The sequence below is a fragment of the Rhinichthys klamathensis genome, unplaced genomic scaffold (genome assembly GCF_029890125.1).
Source record: "Rhinichthys klamathensis goyatoka isolate OS25496 unplaced genomic scaffold, OSU_Roscu_1.1 h1tg000253l_1, whole genome shotgun sequence".
Classification (NCBI taxonomy): domain Eukaryota; kingdom Metazoa; phylum Chordata; class Actinopteri; order Cypriniformes; family Leuciscidae; genus Rhinichthys; species Rhinichthys klamathensis.
This window is the reverse complement of record NW_026606775.1, coordinates 859,774-876,219: the sequence shown is the minus strand read 5'-3', so window position 1 is coordinate 876,219 and position 16,446 is coordinate 859,774. Positions and strand designations below refer to the sequence as shown.

Here is a 16,446-nt window from a genome sequence, read left to right as displayed (position 1 = left end):
CCCTCCCCCCGGACAGCACACCAAATACACATAACCATTACTCTGTTTAATTATATGTACAGTAAGTGTAAACTAGTGAAACTGTAACTGTCTCCTGTCACACTGAGGAAGAAATGTCATAAATAACAAAAATGCCCCCATAATTCAAGATATTCCCCTGGTTCCAGAGACAAGACTTAAGCTAGTCCCAGACTAAAATGCATGTTTGAGGTGTTTTAACTGAAAGCAACTTGCACTGATATATCTTAAAGTATATCAATGTCAGTGCCATTGTTTTGTCTCAAGATGCACAACAGTAATGTTTTTTTTTTTTTTGCTAAAGTATATTTATAAAAAGCTAATTCAACTAAGGCCTAATTCGGCTTAATCTGAGCCCTGTCTGTGAAACCAGGTCATAGAGTTTTTTCTCTGTTTTCTTTTTAATATTTATATGATGTAGGATCAATACAAGCAAGTGTGTGGTTGTCCCAGATATTAGCATGATCGCAAATGTGAAATTGAAATGTGAAAATGTGAATCGGTTCCATAAACAAGTTATTTATGGGTAACTTTAATTTTAGACAGAAGAAATGTCTGTCAACATAAATAGATTTTATTTAATATTTATGACATTTGTTTAAACAACTTCAGGTAACTGCAGAAGTCATTTGTATCTGGACCCCATTAGCAGCTTTCATTGGCCAAGGACCGCCCAGAGGCCGCCTAACTGACATTGAGGGCATGAAAAGACAATGTCTTACAAAAACAGACCGGCATGTAAAGTGTCTATGCCGTGAAGCCGGAGGTACCAAGAATCGCCACCAACTTTCTTGATCTTTTTGCTGCTGTGCCTTGAACAGGGAAATAGCTCCCTCAAGGAACATTTAACCAATTATTTGGCCCATCAAACGACCTTCCCAGATGACTACCTGTGCTCGTTCCTGCTTGCCGGTCTCAACCCCACCACACGAGCACAGTCGTCCGGGGAGGCGCCTCGAGGGAGCTTTGCTGCATTTGTGGAGTGGCTGCATTCACTGTCAAGGTCACCACCAGTGCCCCTCCCAACCCAGTGCCCGTACCACCCCGCTGCGAGGAACGACAGTTCGTGCCCACCGCAGACGGAGAGAACACTTGGCCGCAATGTCGGAGCCCGTGCCAGAAGGAGCGATCGAGTCTGACATCATACCTGAGCCTGAGGGGACCCTGTCTGACCAGATGAGTAAGGCGACCTACTCATCCATCGCCACCTCAGCCTCCTCTCAGTGGTACAGCTACCCCTCGGACCCCCTGGAAGCCATCGCTGCCTGGATGTCCGAAGCCCGTGGCTCCGTGTCCTGCATCTGAGGGCTCCGCTCCACCTCGACCCATCCCCCTGGCTCCTGCGACCATCAGCCATACGGCCTCGCTGGGCTACCTCGGTACGTAGGCTCCACTAGGGACCATCGGTCATTCGGCCTTGCCGGGCTCCCTCGGTACGTAGGTTCCACCTGGGTCAGAAATTGTCACGCCTCCACTGCAGATTTGCGGGCCTTTCACTACTCTTCAGCCCTCCACCCCTTCGGCTCCAGCCAGCTCTGCCCTCCTTCAGACTCTGCCTCCGCCCTCGATCGCTCCAGCTCCACCTCTGCTATCCAGATCCCCACTTCCACCTCGGGTGGTCGTCCCTGCTGCTCCGTCGTGGCCGCCTAGGTCTTCGGTCTCTCTCCACCCCATCGGCTCTCCGTCTGTGCAGTGGGCTTCACCTCCATCAACGTCGTCGCCTCCAGCCGTCCTCAAGGTGATTTTACACTTCCTTACACCATGGTTCCTCCCTCCTGCGCCGCCGCCATGAAGTGTATTCCTGGCTGTGGCCTGGGTCTCAATCTGCACACCCCTGTTCAAGGCCATCCCCTGGTTATTTCCACCACCTGCACCACCCTGGACTCTCTATTCGTTCATCCCTCTCCTGGATTTTGGCCCTCCACAAAAATCTCCTCTATCCATCTGTCGGCGTGAGGTCGCGCCTTTCCAGCAGTGGGCGTACTGTCACACACACTGGTTGGACTTAGTTTTCAGTTTGCTCCTTTTTCCTGAGTTCGTTTGTTGTCATGGTTGTTGATTTGATTGTCATTCTGTTCAGCTGTGCGCATCTCTTTATCATCAGTATTTAAGTTCATGTCTTTTACTCTTTAGTTGGTCAGGTATTGTCTGCGTTACGTGTGTGTATAGCTCTCTCTGTTTTTTAAATATATGCCTTTGGATTAATTAAAAACTGGCGTTTCTCTTGATCATCTTGTTTGTGTTGAACATCTACACAGCACTGTGACAGACATCACCATAATGAAAGAGGTGAAAACTGGGAACTTTTAGAAACAAAGGAGCTTTACAGCAGTTCAGTTAAACATGATGGCTGTTATTTCTTTCAGACTTTGGACAAGAACTGAACAAAAACCTTATTTTACATGCAGTTAATAATTAAATAATCCATATTCATAACAGAGAATATGTTTTCACTTAATTTAAATGTAACTAAAGTGATTCAGTATAAATTCTGTAACTTTTAGATTTTTCCAGATCTGGTTCTGTGGGCATCCGAGAAATCCGTAATTTTAACCCGTGTTATGGAGCGTATCATTGCGTCGCCTGTCACTGACGTCAGTCTGCTCTACCCTGGATTTCCAGTTTGACTTTCATAAAAACCATGGAAACAACAAAGACGCTTCAATGTATTATGTGTTTAATTAGACAGGTGAGCAAAACGAATCATTGTTATACAGCTCAACACGGTTAGTCTTATTGTTAAATTTGCTGGTTTTCTTTATTTACCGTGAGTACCATGTTTTACCATAACTCAAAGACAATACTATTTTGTCAAGTGGCTAACATAGCATAATCAGAGAGAGCTTTCTCCATCATACATTCTAAAATTAATTGCATGTCATTATTAAGCAAACGTCATTTAGTCATCCAGCTTTTATTAAAATAATATTCTAATATCAATCTAACTTACTGCATTTGCTCCCACGGCTCTCGGTCCGGCCTGCTTCATACCATCATGGCGATAATAAAACGAATCGGTTACCTAACGTAACCTCGGTTCTCTCTAGATGAGGGAACGAGTATTGCGTAAGCTAGCTTACGCTACGGGAAAGATTCATCTTTTCTGAGAATTTGAAGCCAAAAAATTATCCTATAATTTTGTATCCATTGTCAACGCAGTTCAGCTGCAGCAGACCATGAGCGGGCTAGCTAGCAGCTCATTGGTTCGCTCACAGAGAACTGCTGAAGCCTATGAGGAGACGCGAATGAACTCTCGACCAATGAGAGTCTGACCCGCTCTCATTGCGTCAGAACCCGCCGAAACGGGCGTAGTCAGAGAGTATAAATAGCGTCCCAGGCTGTAAACTCTGATTTTCATAGAATGAAGCGAGAACGCTAGGAGCACAAGCACGGCCAGGAACACAATACTCGTTCCCTCATCTAGAGAGAACCGAGGTTACGTTAGGTAACCGATTCGTTCTCTTACGAGAGGTTCTCTCGTATTGCGTAAGCTACCTTACGCTACGGGAACACCTGGTCAACGCCGTGCGTGCTAAGCATCCACTATGAGTCCCAGGGGAGACCCCGGGGAACCCTTATGAGTGGGAATAATTATATGTACCTGTGACAAAGGCCCGCAGAGCGGGCCGGAGATTTTGTAGTACATAAGCACATGATAGAGAGGGACAGAGCGAAAACCGGTCTGTGTGAATGACTCCCCATAGTGCAGCTCAACCAGAAGAGCTGTAACATACTAGACTGCTAGTAGTTTAGCCTGCAAGGCGGGAACTTCCAGATTGTAAAATCTGACAAAGGTGGAGGGGGAAGCCCATCCCGCTGCCACACAAATGTCATGAATGGAAATTCCGCTGGACCATGCCCACGATGAGGCCATGCCTCTAGTGGAATGAGCCCTGATGCCCAGAGGGCATGGCAAGTCTTTTGATGCGTATGCGGCTGCAATGGCATCAACTATCCATCTGGATAGAGTCTGTTTCGAGGCGGCCAACCCCTTGGTGCGCCCACCGAACGAAACAAAAAGCTGCTCGGATCGTCTGACCGGAGCAGTGCGAGTGATGTATAATCTCAGGGCCCTGACCGGACACAGGAGATTAGAGTCAGATTCGCTATCGGATGCAGGCAGAGCCGATAGGGAAATAACTTGTGCCCTGAACGGGGTACCAATCGCTTTTGGGACATAACCATGTCTAGGTTTGAGAACGACTGTTACGTGTGTGCGTGTGTGTGTGTGTGTGTGTGTGTGTGTGTCTGCCCAGGTGTACTGCTGTTTGTCTGTCTTCTGCAGGTCCTGTGGGCACACCTGTCTCCAATTGGCAATCAGCTAGTGTGCACACCTGTTGGCAATCAGCAGGAGAGCGGGAGCTGTTACAAAGGGAAGAGAACAGGCAGACTGATACAGGAGTGTGTGGAGAACAGACGTCTCTATACAGACAGCGTACCGGAGCTGGGTGATACTGCAGTGGCGTTAGTGGGGTCCGTGCAGTAGTGTGTAACAAGTCTGACCCTCGTGCTGGGGTTTACTCTCTCGGTGGAGAGAGGGTGGTAAATACTAGTGTTTGTAGTTGTTTTTTGTTGTATCTTTTTGATACTTACCTTTTTGTATCTGTTGTACCTTTTGGTTATTTAATGTTGTAAATAAACGCCCTACTTGTTGATGAATCGGTATCCTTTGGTCCTTCAACCCGAAATGGTTTTATTATTGTCGCCAACCTCCCTCCCTCCCTGGACGTTCCACTGGAGGTTCGTAACAATTTGGGGGCTCGTCCGGGATCTGTTTTCCCAAACATTTCGGGTTGTATGGGAGAAAGTGGTAAGCAATTATCATTTCTATTGGTGTTAAAATTGTTTCGTGTGGGTTTTCGCTGTCTAGTCTTTCCGGAGAAAATCTTTCCCCAGCTAGTTAGAAGTGTCTAGCTAGGCTGTTCTGCAGTCTTTCCATCGGGCACTTGGTTGTTATTTTTCCTTTATGATTTTCGGGGCGAATCCTGGGTGGGGACGAGATCCCTGTCGGGGGTAGGCTTGCGGGGCCTCGGCCGCCGAAGTTCGCCTTTAAAGTCGCCTCGAGCCCGGCAAGCCCCAGAAGACAGCTTAGGCTAAGTTTTGGGTAGGCAGGTCCTGGGGAAGTGGTTATTCTTTGGAGGGAGCTGGTATGTGATTGTTCTATTGTGTAACCTACGCGTTTTTGTTGTTGCGTGCCTGCGTACAATTGTTTGTTGTATTGTTAGTTTGTGTTGGCCAGGTAGCTAATGTGGTGAGGATGGCTGTGTTTAGTTTAGAGGAGTTTGTAGCAAACCCTACGCTAGAGCAGCTTGATGGATGTAAGAAAACTGACCTGTTTGCTATCGCTAAACATTATGTTTTTCCTGTGTCTAGTTCCCTGGTTAAAGTAGAGTTACGGGCAGCTGTGACTGATGGGTTGGTGCAGAGCGGTGTTTTGAGTTCATTAGATTTGCCCGCCGCGGCAGCAGTTACACCCGCCGGTGTGAAGCAGGGCGTGGATAAGCAGTGTACGATGCCGAGGTATGATCCGTTGTCCGTGGAATCCTCTCCTATTTCTGGAGGAGACGCGCGGCTGAAGGTTCGTTTAGCTCGACTCCAGTTGGAGAAGGAGGAGCGAGAACGCGAGCACCAGTTCAGGAGGGAGTTAGAGCTTAGAAAGTTAGAAGTTGAATCGACCAGGTTGTTGGAGCTAAAGAAGTTGGAGGCAGAAACAGCCATAAGAATGCGTGAGTTGGAGTTGCAGTCAGCGCAGTTCCCAGCCGCTGTTGCCGGCACAGTGTCATCAGGATCTAACGCTACTAGTAACTTTGATGTAAGTAAACATATTTCTCTGGTCCCTGTTTTCCGTGAAACCGATATTGAGAGCTATTTCACTGCATTTGAGCGCATTGCTGTTGCCCTGAGTTGGCCAAAGGACGTGTGGGTCATTCTGTTACAGTGTAAACTATCAGGGAAAGCTCAGGAGGCTTGCTCATCGTTGTCTGTGCAAGACCGCCTCTCTTATGAAAAAGTTAAGAGTGCCATTCTGCAGGTGTATGAATTAGTGCCAGAGGCATACAGTTTTAGGTTAACTAGTTTTAGGGCTCTCAGAAAAGGGTTAGGTCAGACTTACATTAATTTTGCCAGAGAACAAGGGGTTTTGTTTGATAGGTGGCATGATGCATATAGTATTAGGGACTGTCCCAAATTGTAATGTCTACCTAGATGACGTGGTAGTGTACACAGACGATTGGACTAGTCACATGTCAATTTTGGCCGAGGTGTTCCAGAGGTTAGCGGCAGCGTCACTGACACTGAACTTAGCGAAGTGCGAGTTTGGAAAGGCCACCGTGACGTACTTGGGTAAGCAGGTGGGCTATGGCCAGGTCTGCCCTGTTGACGCCAAGGTGACTGCTGTACTAACCTACCCAGCCCCTACAACTAGACGTGAGCTCCGTCGTTTCCTTGGTATGGCTGGGTATTACAGGTGTTTTTGCAAAAACTTCTCAGTAGTTGTCGCCCCTCTGACTAGTTTGTGTAGTCCCACTGTCCCGTTTCTGTGGACGGACGAATGTCAACATGCTTTTGAAGCAGTGAAATCTGTTCTCTGTTGTGCCCCTGTCCTGGCTGCGCCAAACCTTTCTCTTCCCTTTAAGCTCGAGGTGGACGCGAGTGCCACCGGCGCTGGTGCTGTGCTGTTGCAGGATGGAGAAGGAGATGTCTGTCATCCGGTTAGCTACTTCTCTGTCAAGTTTAAGAAACACCAGCTCAATTACTCCACTATAGAGAAAGAAACCCTCGCAATGCTGCTTGCTTTGCAGCATTTTGAAGTCTATGTTGGTTATAACCCCTCTCCAGTTGTTGTATTTACAGATCATAACCCTTTGGTTTTCTTGTCCCAAATGTATAACCACAACCAACGCCTGATGAGGTGGGCTCTGTTGGTGCAGGGTTACAACTTGGAGATCCGTCATAAGAAAGGAGTTGACAACGTGATAGCCGACGCATTGTCTCGCGGGTGAGAAGTTTCCTTATTCATCCGCTGGGGGGATGGGAGATGTCTGAGATTAAGTGGGAGTGTTTTTTGGTTTGTTCTGTCTCAAGTGGTAGTGAATTGTGACCTTATCCTTAGTCAAACCCCTAGTTTGATTTTATGGGGGGGGAGTGTTACGTGTGTGCGTGTGTGTGTGTGTGTGTCTGCCCAGGTGTACTGCTGTTTGTCTGTCTTCTGCAGGTCCTGTGGGCACACCTGTCTCCAATTGGCAATCAGCTAGTGTGCACACCTGTTGGCAATCAGCAGGAGAGCGGGAGCTGTTACAAAGGGAAGAGAACAGGCAGACTGATACAGGAGTGTGTGGAGAACAGACGTCTCTATACAGACAGCGTACCGGAGCTGGGTGATACTGCAGTGGCGTTAGTGGGGTCCGTGCAGTAGTGTGTAACAAGTCTGACCCTCGTGCTGGGGTTTACTCTCTCGGTGGAGAGAGGGTGGTAAATACTAGTGTTTGTAGTTGTTTTTTGTTGTATCTTTTTGATACTTACCTTTTTGTATCTGTTGTACCTTTTGGTTATTTAATGTTGTAAATAAACGCCATACTTGTTGATGAATCGGTATCCTTTGGTCCTTCAACCCGAAATGGTTTTATTATTGTCGCCAACCTCCTCCCTCCCTGGACGTTCCACTGGAGGTTCGTAACAACGACTAAGGAGTCATTGGGCCCAAACTCGAGACAGGAAGCGCTAATGGACAGCGCGTGAAGGTCTCCCACACGTTTTACTGACGCGAGCGCGAGCAGAAAAACTGTTTTGAGCGAAAGGTATTTGAGGTCCACGGTGTTTAGCGGTTCGAATGGAGGGGCTTTCATAGCTTCGAGAACTATGGAAAGGTCCCAAATCGGCACCGAAGGGGGGCATGGGGGGTTCATCCTTCTAGCTCCTCTGAGGAAGCGGATGACCAAGCCATCTTTGCCCAGTGACTGGCCGCGCCGGGGTTCAACGAACGCTGCGACGGCTGCCACATACACCTTGAGAGTGGACGGGGACCTGCCCTTGTCCAACATCTCTTGGAGAAAAACTAGCAAGGAAGGAACCTCGCATAACCGTGGGTCCAAGTTTCTGTCGGTGCACCATTTAGAGAACACAGATTATTTAGACGCATAGAGCCTTCTAGTAGAAGCCGCTCTAGCCTGTATGATCGTGTTTAACACTCCCTCTGGCAAAGCAACGGGTAGTTGTTGATCACCCACGCATGTAGCGCCCAGCGCTCTGGGTGGGGATGCCAGATCGTGCCGCGAGCTTGGGAGAGGAGATCTGCTCTGATTGGAATGGGCCACGGGGCTGTCTGTTACAGCTGAGTGAGCTCCGGAAACCAAGTCTGACCCTCCCAACGCGGGGCTATGAGGAGCACCGAGTGGCGTGTTTCCCTGATTCTCTGAAGCACCTGTGGTAGCAGAGAAACCGCAGGGAATGCATAAAGCGGGCGGCTGGGCCAGGTCTGGGCTAGCGCGTCCTCGCTCTTTGAGAAAATATTGGGCAGTGGGTGTTCTCTTCTGAGGCGAAGAGGTCCACCTCTGCTCTGCCGAATATTCGCCACAGCTTTTGGACTGTAAGAGTGTGCAGGGACCATTCCCCGGGGGGAATGGGGTTCCTGGACAGACTGTCTGGACCGTCGTTCAGATGACCCGGCACGTGCGTCGCTCTGAGCGAGAGCAGGTGACACTGAGACCAAACTAAGATGCGTTCTGTCAGCCGGAAGAGATTCCTGGATCTGACTCCGCCCTGACGGTTTAGATAGGAGACCACGGCTATATTGTCCGAACGGATCAGCACGTGGTGACCGTGAATGCGCAGAAGAAAGCGTGTGAGCGCGTTCTCGACCGCCAGCATCTCCAAACAGTTTATGTGGAGGAGGCTCTCCTGAGCTGACCAGGGGCCGAAGGCCGGTGAGCCCTCGCAGACCGCACCCCAACCCGTGTTGGATGCGTCTGTCGAGATGACTTTTCGGCGAGAAAAGGTCCCCATGGAAACGCCCCGCTGAAACCATTCTGCCACAGTCCATGGCTGCAGAGCTGTGATACAGGTCTGCGTTACTTTTATCAGCTGGCGGCCCGTGGTCCACGCACGGTGAGACACACGGCTCTTCAACCAGAGCTGAAGCGGGCGCATGCGCAGTAACCCCAGCTGGAGCACCGCGGAGGATGAGGCTACATGACTGGTGTTAAAAGTTTTTTAGAGGTGTGAGTCTGTTCATATGAAAAGATGCGCGAGACGCTGAACACGCCGCGCGCACTGTGTTGACAGACGAGCCGTCATTGTGACCGAGTCTAGCTCTATACCCAAGAAGGAGATAGTCTGACTGGGTTGTAGTGCGCTCTTTGTCCAGTTGACAGAGAGGCCCAAAGCTTTCAGATGGTCGAGGAGAACTGTACGATGAGACAGTAGCTCTCTCTGTGATTGTGCCAAAATCAGCCAGTCGTCCAAATAGTTCAGTATTCTGACTCCGCAGGGGGGCGAGCGCCGCATCCATGCACTTCGTGAACGTGCGGGGTGCTAGAGATAGGCCGAACGGAAGGACGGTGTATTGATAAACCTGGCCTTCGAAGGCGAAACGTAAGAATGGCCTGTGAAGAGGATTTATCTGAATCTGAAAGTAAGCATCTTTCAGATCTAGTGAAATGAACCAGTCCCCCTGGCGCACATGCGCGAGGAGTTTTCTGATAGTGAGCATTTTGAACGGTCTCTTCATGAGAACTTTGTTCAGAAATCTGAGGTCTAAGATTGGTCTGAGGCCGCCGTCTTTCTTTGGAACCAGAAAATAACGGCCGTAAAACCCCGACTCGCACATAGATAGAGGAACTCTCTCTATAGCCCTTTTGCACAATAGTTTTGCTATCTCTGAACGGAGCAGTGTCACTGCTTCTGGGTTCACAATAGTTTCTAGCCGCGCTCGGAAACGTGGAGGGCGGCGGTGAAACTGTAAGCGATAGCCTAGCCTTATTGTGTTTAGCACCCACTGGGAAATTCCCGGAATAGCTTCCCACACTTTGAAGCGTAACGCTAAGGGGTGAATGGCTACATGGTCCCCGTTGCTGCACATAGCGGGCTGCGCGGGCGCGCTCATAGTGTTTATGACAGCGGGACTTACACTCAGAGAGGAGTTTAAGGGCCGTGTAACAGAGTGAGCAGAGGTGGGACGCGCACACGGGCTCGTGGGCGCGCTTATGCACTCTGAAACTCGAGCGGGTTGGAACCGCTTTATGAGAGTGGGCTCTGTGAGAAACACGGGAACTGAAATGCTTTTGTGTATGAGTGAACACAGTGTTGTGGGCACATTTTCTACACAGGAAGCTTTTATGCTCTTTTTGAGATTTCTCTGGGTCGCCCTGAAAACGGCGTTTGTGCTCATGCAAGCAGGAAAGGGGACCGGCTTGGTAATGGCGGGGTACACTGCTGTAGTAGCCGCGTGAGCGGGGACTAACAGAGGGCGAAACTTTGACGGCGGTCCGGCCGCGGCGGGAGAGCGCCGTCTTTTCCTCAGCTGTGCTAGGCAGACTTCGAGTGATCAGGTTTCAGCGTGATCCTAGGCCGAGGCCCCCGAGGAGGCGGCGGTCTGTGGCGGCTGTCAGAGCGAGAACGAGGGCGGCCGCCCTGGCGTCGCTGAGAAGTCTGACTGTGCTGAGCTGGGCGCTGGAGTGGGGCTCGTGCAGGAGGCTGGTCACGTGAGCGGCCTGCAGAGGAGATAGCGCGACGAGGCAGTGTAAGGGGTATACAGTCAAAGACCCAGAACCAGATATGAAGAATGAAGACCCGGAGTCAGAATTATAAAAAATTAAAGAAAAGTTTTACTGAAGATAGTTTGCATTTTCATCAGCAGAAGTCAGCTTCAAGACTCACACAGGAGTTCGTAGGCCGCCTCGCTTACAGTTACAAAGATCACAGCAGTTATACCCTTTCCAAGGTCTAAGCTACGTCATTGCTTACAGATTGAATGATTATCATTGGCTAAGAAACATGAAAGCCTAAACAATTTAACACATGTGAGGAGATAGGGGTGACTATTGCCATTAGTCAAGATAGTTGTCGTCCACTCATTAGATTTAGGTCTGTGGTGGCCTCTCAGGTTAGAGAAGGGCGCCGGGTTGTCTGGTCCGAACGTCCAGAACCTACATAGAATGTCATGCGCACACACACACAAATAACAGACACTAGCAAATAACAGCTCCCATCAAGGCTGAAGAGAGTCTGAGATTCTTATTATCAGTTAAGGATACCAAAACATAATGCTAAAACATTCACTCGTTTGGGAGAAAAACAGATAACTGGCATTTACTCCCAAGGAAGGAAATATACTGGAAAGAATACATTTTAATACAACAATTAAAGTTCGATATAGTAACGCTCAATATAGCTTGACCATATGTCCAGCGAAGGATCATATGTGTCCACGCTGCCTTTAGGACCCTCTATAAACCTTTCTACTGATCCCAGAGAAAGAGACAAACGGCCTTGTGGGTTACGTGGCCTTGGTGTCCTGCGTGTACTACGTGCAATCTCAAAGTAAGATTGGAATGCACCTTAAAGAAACTGGTTACTTACATCACATGCATTTAAGAAAATATAATTTCACAAGCACAAAGAATATAAACATTATTATGTGATAATGAATATATTTATAAAGGAAGTATATAAGCATTCAAAAGGATATATGATTATAGATGTATTTGAAGAGGCAAGGGATTTTGACCAACCCTTCAGCAGAAAAAGATTCATGGCCTGGGAGGCTTTCTGCACTTCAGCGAAACGGTCAACGATACCCGTGACAGCAGATCCGAAGAGGCCGGATGGAGAGAGCGGGGCGTTGAGAAAGGCGGCGCACCTAGAATCTCCCATGTCGGCGAGTGTGAGCCACAAATGTCTTTCAGACACACAAATGGCGGCCATGCATTTCCCCAGGGCTTGAGCAGCAGATTTTGTAGCGCGAAGGGCAATGTCCGTGGCGCTCCTCAAATCCGCGACTGTGGGGGGATTTTTTCCGCTCTCGTCCCATTCACGAAGTAAACCACCCTATAGTATCTGAAGGACGGACATGGAGTGAAGTGCAGAGGCTGCTTGGCCGGCGGCTGAGTAAGCGCGGGCGTGAAAAGCTTGAAGTCGCTCTGCAGGCTTTAGAGGGAAGCACAGGTGATGAGCGCCATCTCGTGGAACCGGACCATTCCTCACTGTCTGAAGCGAGAAGCGAACAGGTTTCCTTGATGTCCGCGGCGTCATCGGAGGCGACAGAGCGTCCACTCGGCGGCAACTGTATGTCCAGAAGCGGCGGAGAAGGAGAGCGGGAGGCAACAGGCTCCGGCCGGATGAACGCTTCTAGCTGGGGTTCCGGCGGCCTCTGAGAGCGGCGTTTCTTCTTCCGCGGCGAAGTCAGAGGCGGCGCGGAAGCAACTTTAGTGGCCTGAAGTCGAGCCCGCAGGGTCGACAACGGCATGTCCTCGCAGAGATCGCAGCCGCCATCGGCGAGGGCGAGCTCGGCGTGCTCCAATCCGAGGCAGAGAGCGCAGATGACGTGGCGGTCTCCAGTCTCGAGGGGAGCGCGGCAAGAACCGCAGGAGGATTTACGAGACATCTTTAAAAAGACGCTCGGCTCTTTTAGATACAAATAAGTACAGGAAGCTCTTTTGTAAAAAGGATACAAATCCGTCGGATGGCGCTAGCTCGCAGGACGGCTGAAGGTGGCGAAGACGGCCGGCTTCCTCAGTCTCCCAGATGCTCGCTAGAGTTGCCTTTTCGACGACGGCGGCTTCTCTCAGGATCAGCAGATGTGTGTAGCCTCGCTGAAGAGATGAAAATCAGAGTTTACAGCCTGGGACGCTATTTATACTCTCTGACCACGCCCGTTTCGGCGGGTTCTGACGCAATGAGAGCGGGTCAGACTCTCATTGGTCGAGAGTTCATTCGCGTCTCCTCATAGGCTTAAGCAGTTCTCTGTGAGCGAACCAATGAGCTGCTAGCTAGCCCGCTCATGGTCTGCTGCAGCTGAACTGCGTTGACAATGGATACAAAATGATAGGATCATTTTTTGGCTTCAAATTCTCAGAAAAGATTAATCTTTCCCGTAGCGTAAGCTAGCTTACGCAATACGAGAGAATCTCTCGTAAGAGAACTTTAATACACTCCACTTCATTTTAATAGTCAACATATTTTCAGCAGTCATCAAGCTTGTATACACTGGTCACAGCCACAATGTACCTTTAATTTCCCCAATCCTATGCTTAAAACCTCCCACTGTCAGCGTGTTTGCAGCCCATTTCAGAGTTTGATTTTGACGTGACATAAAGTGGTGATATCTAAGTGGTTAAGTTGTTTACGCCATCATTGTCTTCATTCAGGCAGATGAGAATGCACACGAAAACAAAGGCAGGATTTATTGCACGAACCAATCATTTCCGATATCATATCCAATCCAATCATAGCGCAATGGATGCATTGTCTCCTCTCCCGTGACTTTTGACATGTACAGCAGTAAAAACATTACTCTAACTGTAATCGAGTAAAGGTAAATATATCCATATACAAAATGCATATATTATGTATAATTATTGTGTATTATTAAGTATTATTTGATTAGTGTGTGATTCGTGTTGTATTTGCTTCATTAATCATAGTGCGGAGATTTACTGTATGCGGCCCCTTTAAGAACCATGACACCGCGCGCACTAAGCATGCGCAGAAGAGGATGCGCGAGAGCCCTCTATTTGTTTTTATTTCGTCTCTCTTTTTTCTTTTTGTTTCATTTGACGCTATGGAATACTCGATTACATTATGATCCCTTGTAAGTGTATGTTATTGTTATGTTAATGTTCTTGTTGAAACTTTCACCAGTTGAGGCTGAAAGTGACGCTGTTAACGATCGTGAATGAAGGACAAAATGTGGAATATTTTCTTCGGATGTCGTATATTTCCAGTTTGCAGGTTAGATGTGTTATATTTATAATACAAGAATTTATGTTTGTGTTGCCTAAATGTACATTGTTCGTAGTGTAACGTACAGAGAATTAAATAAAGTCACTAATTTTGACCAGCCTCTGTTCAGTCATATTGTGTATGATTTCTGTTGTTAGATTTCTGTTTAAGTCATATATTATTTGAAAAATTTAACCTGTGACTTGTTTCATCCTTATTAAATCTGAATTCCCATAAAAATGAACAACCTTCCTATAGAGCCGTTTAAAATGCTACTACCATATCAATGCTCTATATTTCCAAAATCAAACATGAATTTAAGAAGTGTAATTACTAAAGTGTAATCTACTACTAAATCCTACTAAAGTCAGGAAATCCCTAATATGGACAAAGACCAAGATCTTTAGCTAGAAAAATAAAATAAAAAATCAAGATAGAAATGTTCTGACTGAATAAACATGAAGAGAATTAACACACCCCTGTGACAGTATTATTATTTATCTGTGTACTTCAAGCCATCTTGGTTATTTTGGTAAGGATAATGTTTTTAATGCAATGCTAATCGCCTTTATCACTGTATAGAAAACTATAAAATAATATGATTTCTAGCTTATTCTGTGATAAGAAGCCACATCAGTTCACAGAAGGAAGTTTTAATCACTCGACTGACACTATAACGTAATTTTGGAGTAAAATACACTATTATTATCATAAATGTATTATTTTGAAGATGTGCTAAGCTAAAAATGGTTAGCATTTTAGTCTCTTCTAAATCGCATAGCATGGTCTTAAAATTGTTCCATAAATCTCAGAGTTTTATCATTGATTCTTCCTCAGTCTTAAGTAGACTCTCAGTCCCAAAGCCTCACAAAAAAAAAAGTCATTGCACTTTGGGTGCCAGAAAGGTATAGGCCTACATCTGCCACAGAGATTTATATAATCATCCCAGATAGCTAAACACAACCCACCCATTACATACAAAAAGGATAGAATAAAGGAAAACAAAACTACATAAGAAATGATATGCAACTCAACCAGAGGTCCCTGGCTAATTTTTTTTTTCTTTTTTTTTCTGGTGATGGAAATACATAAATAAAGAAGAAAGCTAAAATTTTAAATGTCACGGATGTATATTTACTTACTGAGTAATTCACTATTTTGTAGAGGGGGGTCAAAAGGAAAAAAATAAATCCTTTTGATTTGGAGCCAAATTACAAGGGTGTAAAAATGACTTTAGCAAGATAGCAGCATCACTATTTTATTTTCACACAGAGATTGGTGGGTCTAATGGTAAAATCTGTTGACTTTAGAAATCTTTGTTAGATTATATGACAACAGTGACAGTTCAAGTGACAATGACTTTTTGTGTTTTGTCATTTTGATCCCCCTCTACAAAACAGTGAATTACTCAGTAAATATACACCCATCTCATTTAATATTTTGGCTTTCATCACTATTTATCTTTGCTTTTCTTTAGAAAAAAATATTAACAAAATAAAATATTTTGAGCTGGGGAAGTTCTTAAAATTTGATTTATTTGACATGGAATTACCCAATAAGATTCGCAAGCAGCACAATTTAACTTCAAAAGAGTAGGAAAAAACAAATAAACGAGAAAAAAATCAGCACTCATTAAAATATGCGGCAATGAGTGCTGTGTGTGTGTGTAGGAATAGAATGGAATGTGTGTGAATATAGCAACACTGACTAAGTTGTCAGCACAGTTGGCTAAGATTGACTCGGGTACATCGGCAGCGTCAGCCCGTCTTGCTCCTTCCTTTTTTACTTCTCTACCAAGCCACCAATTTTGGAAGTATGTTGCAAAACTACGTACGTAGCAGAATGTTTCTGGTCTGATGAACATGCCTCCCCAGTCTCTAAACCTTGCCCCTATATCCGTGTACTCTTCCCCATTAATTGGTCCTCTCTTCCAATCCTGATGTTGTATAGTTGGGAGGAGGAGACCGAGAAAGAGAAAGTGAAAGTAAACAAAGGGGTGGAACAGAAAATATCTGTACTGCCACAGGCTACATAAAAATGAGCAACTTAGAGCTATTGTATATGCTACTATTATGTTACCATCAAATGCTCTATATTTAAACTAAATTAAAGGCACCATATGTGTTTGCTGTTAAAGTAATCCAGTATCAATTCAGTATCTTGTCTTTGATTTTTTCAGATCTGGTCCTGTTGGCGTCAGTATCACACAGTGATCACAGTTCACACCTGCAGTGAAGCCCCTCCCACAACAATTCACCTATAAATACTGGGAATATTCACATCATCCTACAAGAGAAGGACAAACTCCAGGAGTAGCAGCTGAAATCTGTGTGACTGTTAAAGATGGAGTTTATTAAAGTGGAGATTGAAGACATGAGTGATCCAGAACCATCCAGAATAAAAAATGAAGATACTGAGGAACAAATAGGTTGGTGTCCATTCTTGATTCTTCATTGTTGACTGCTTAGGTGGCCGTGAAATATTAAGTAGTAT

At 46.5% G+C, this 16,446-nt stretch overlaps 1 protein-coding gene across 1 annotated transcript in view; it reads left to right on the top strand.

The window, feature by feature from the left end:
• Positions 1–16,446, top strand: part of LOC130101124 (oocyte zinc finger protein XlCOF6-like) — a 297,964-nt gene that overhangs the window by 126,056 nt on the left and 155,462 nt on the right. The gene's annotated exons all lie outside the window — the stretch shown is intronic.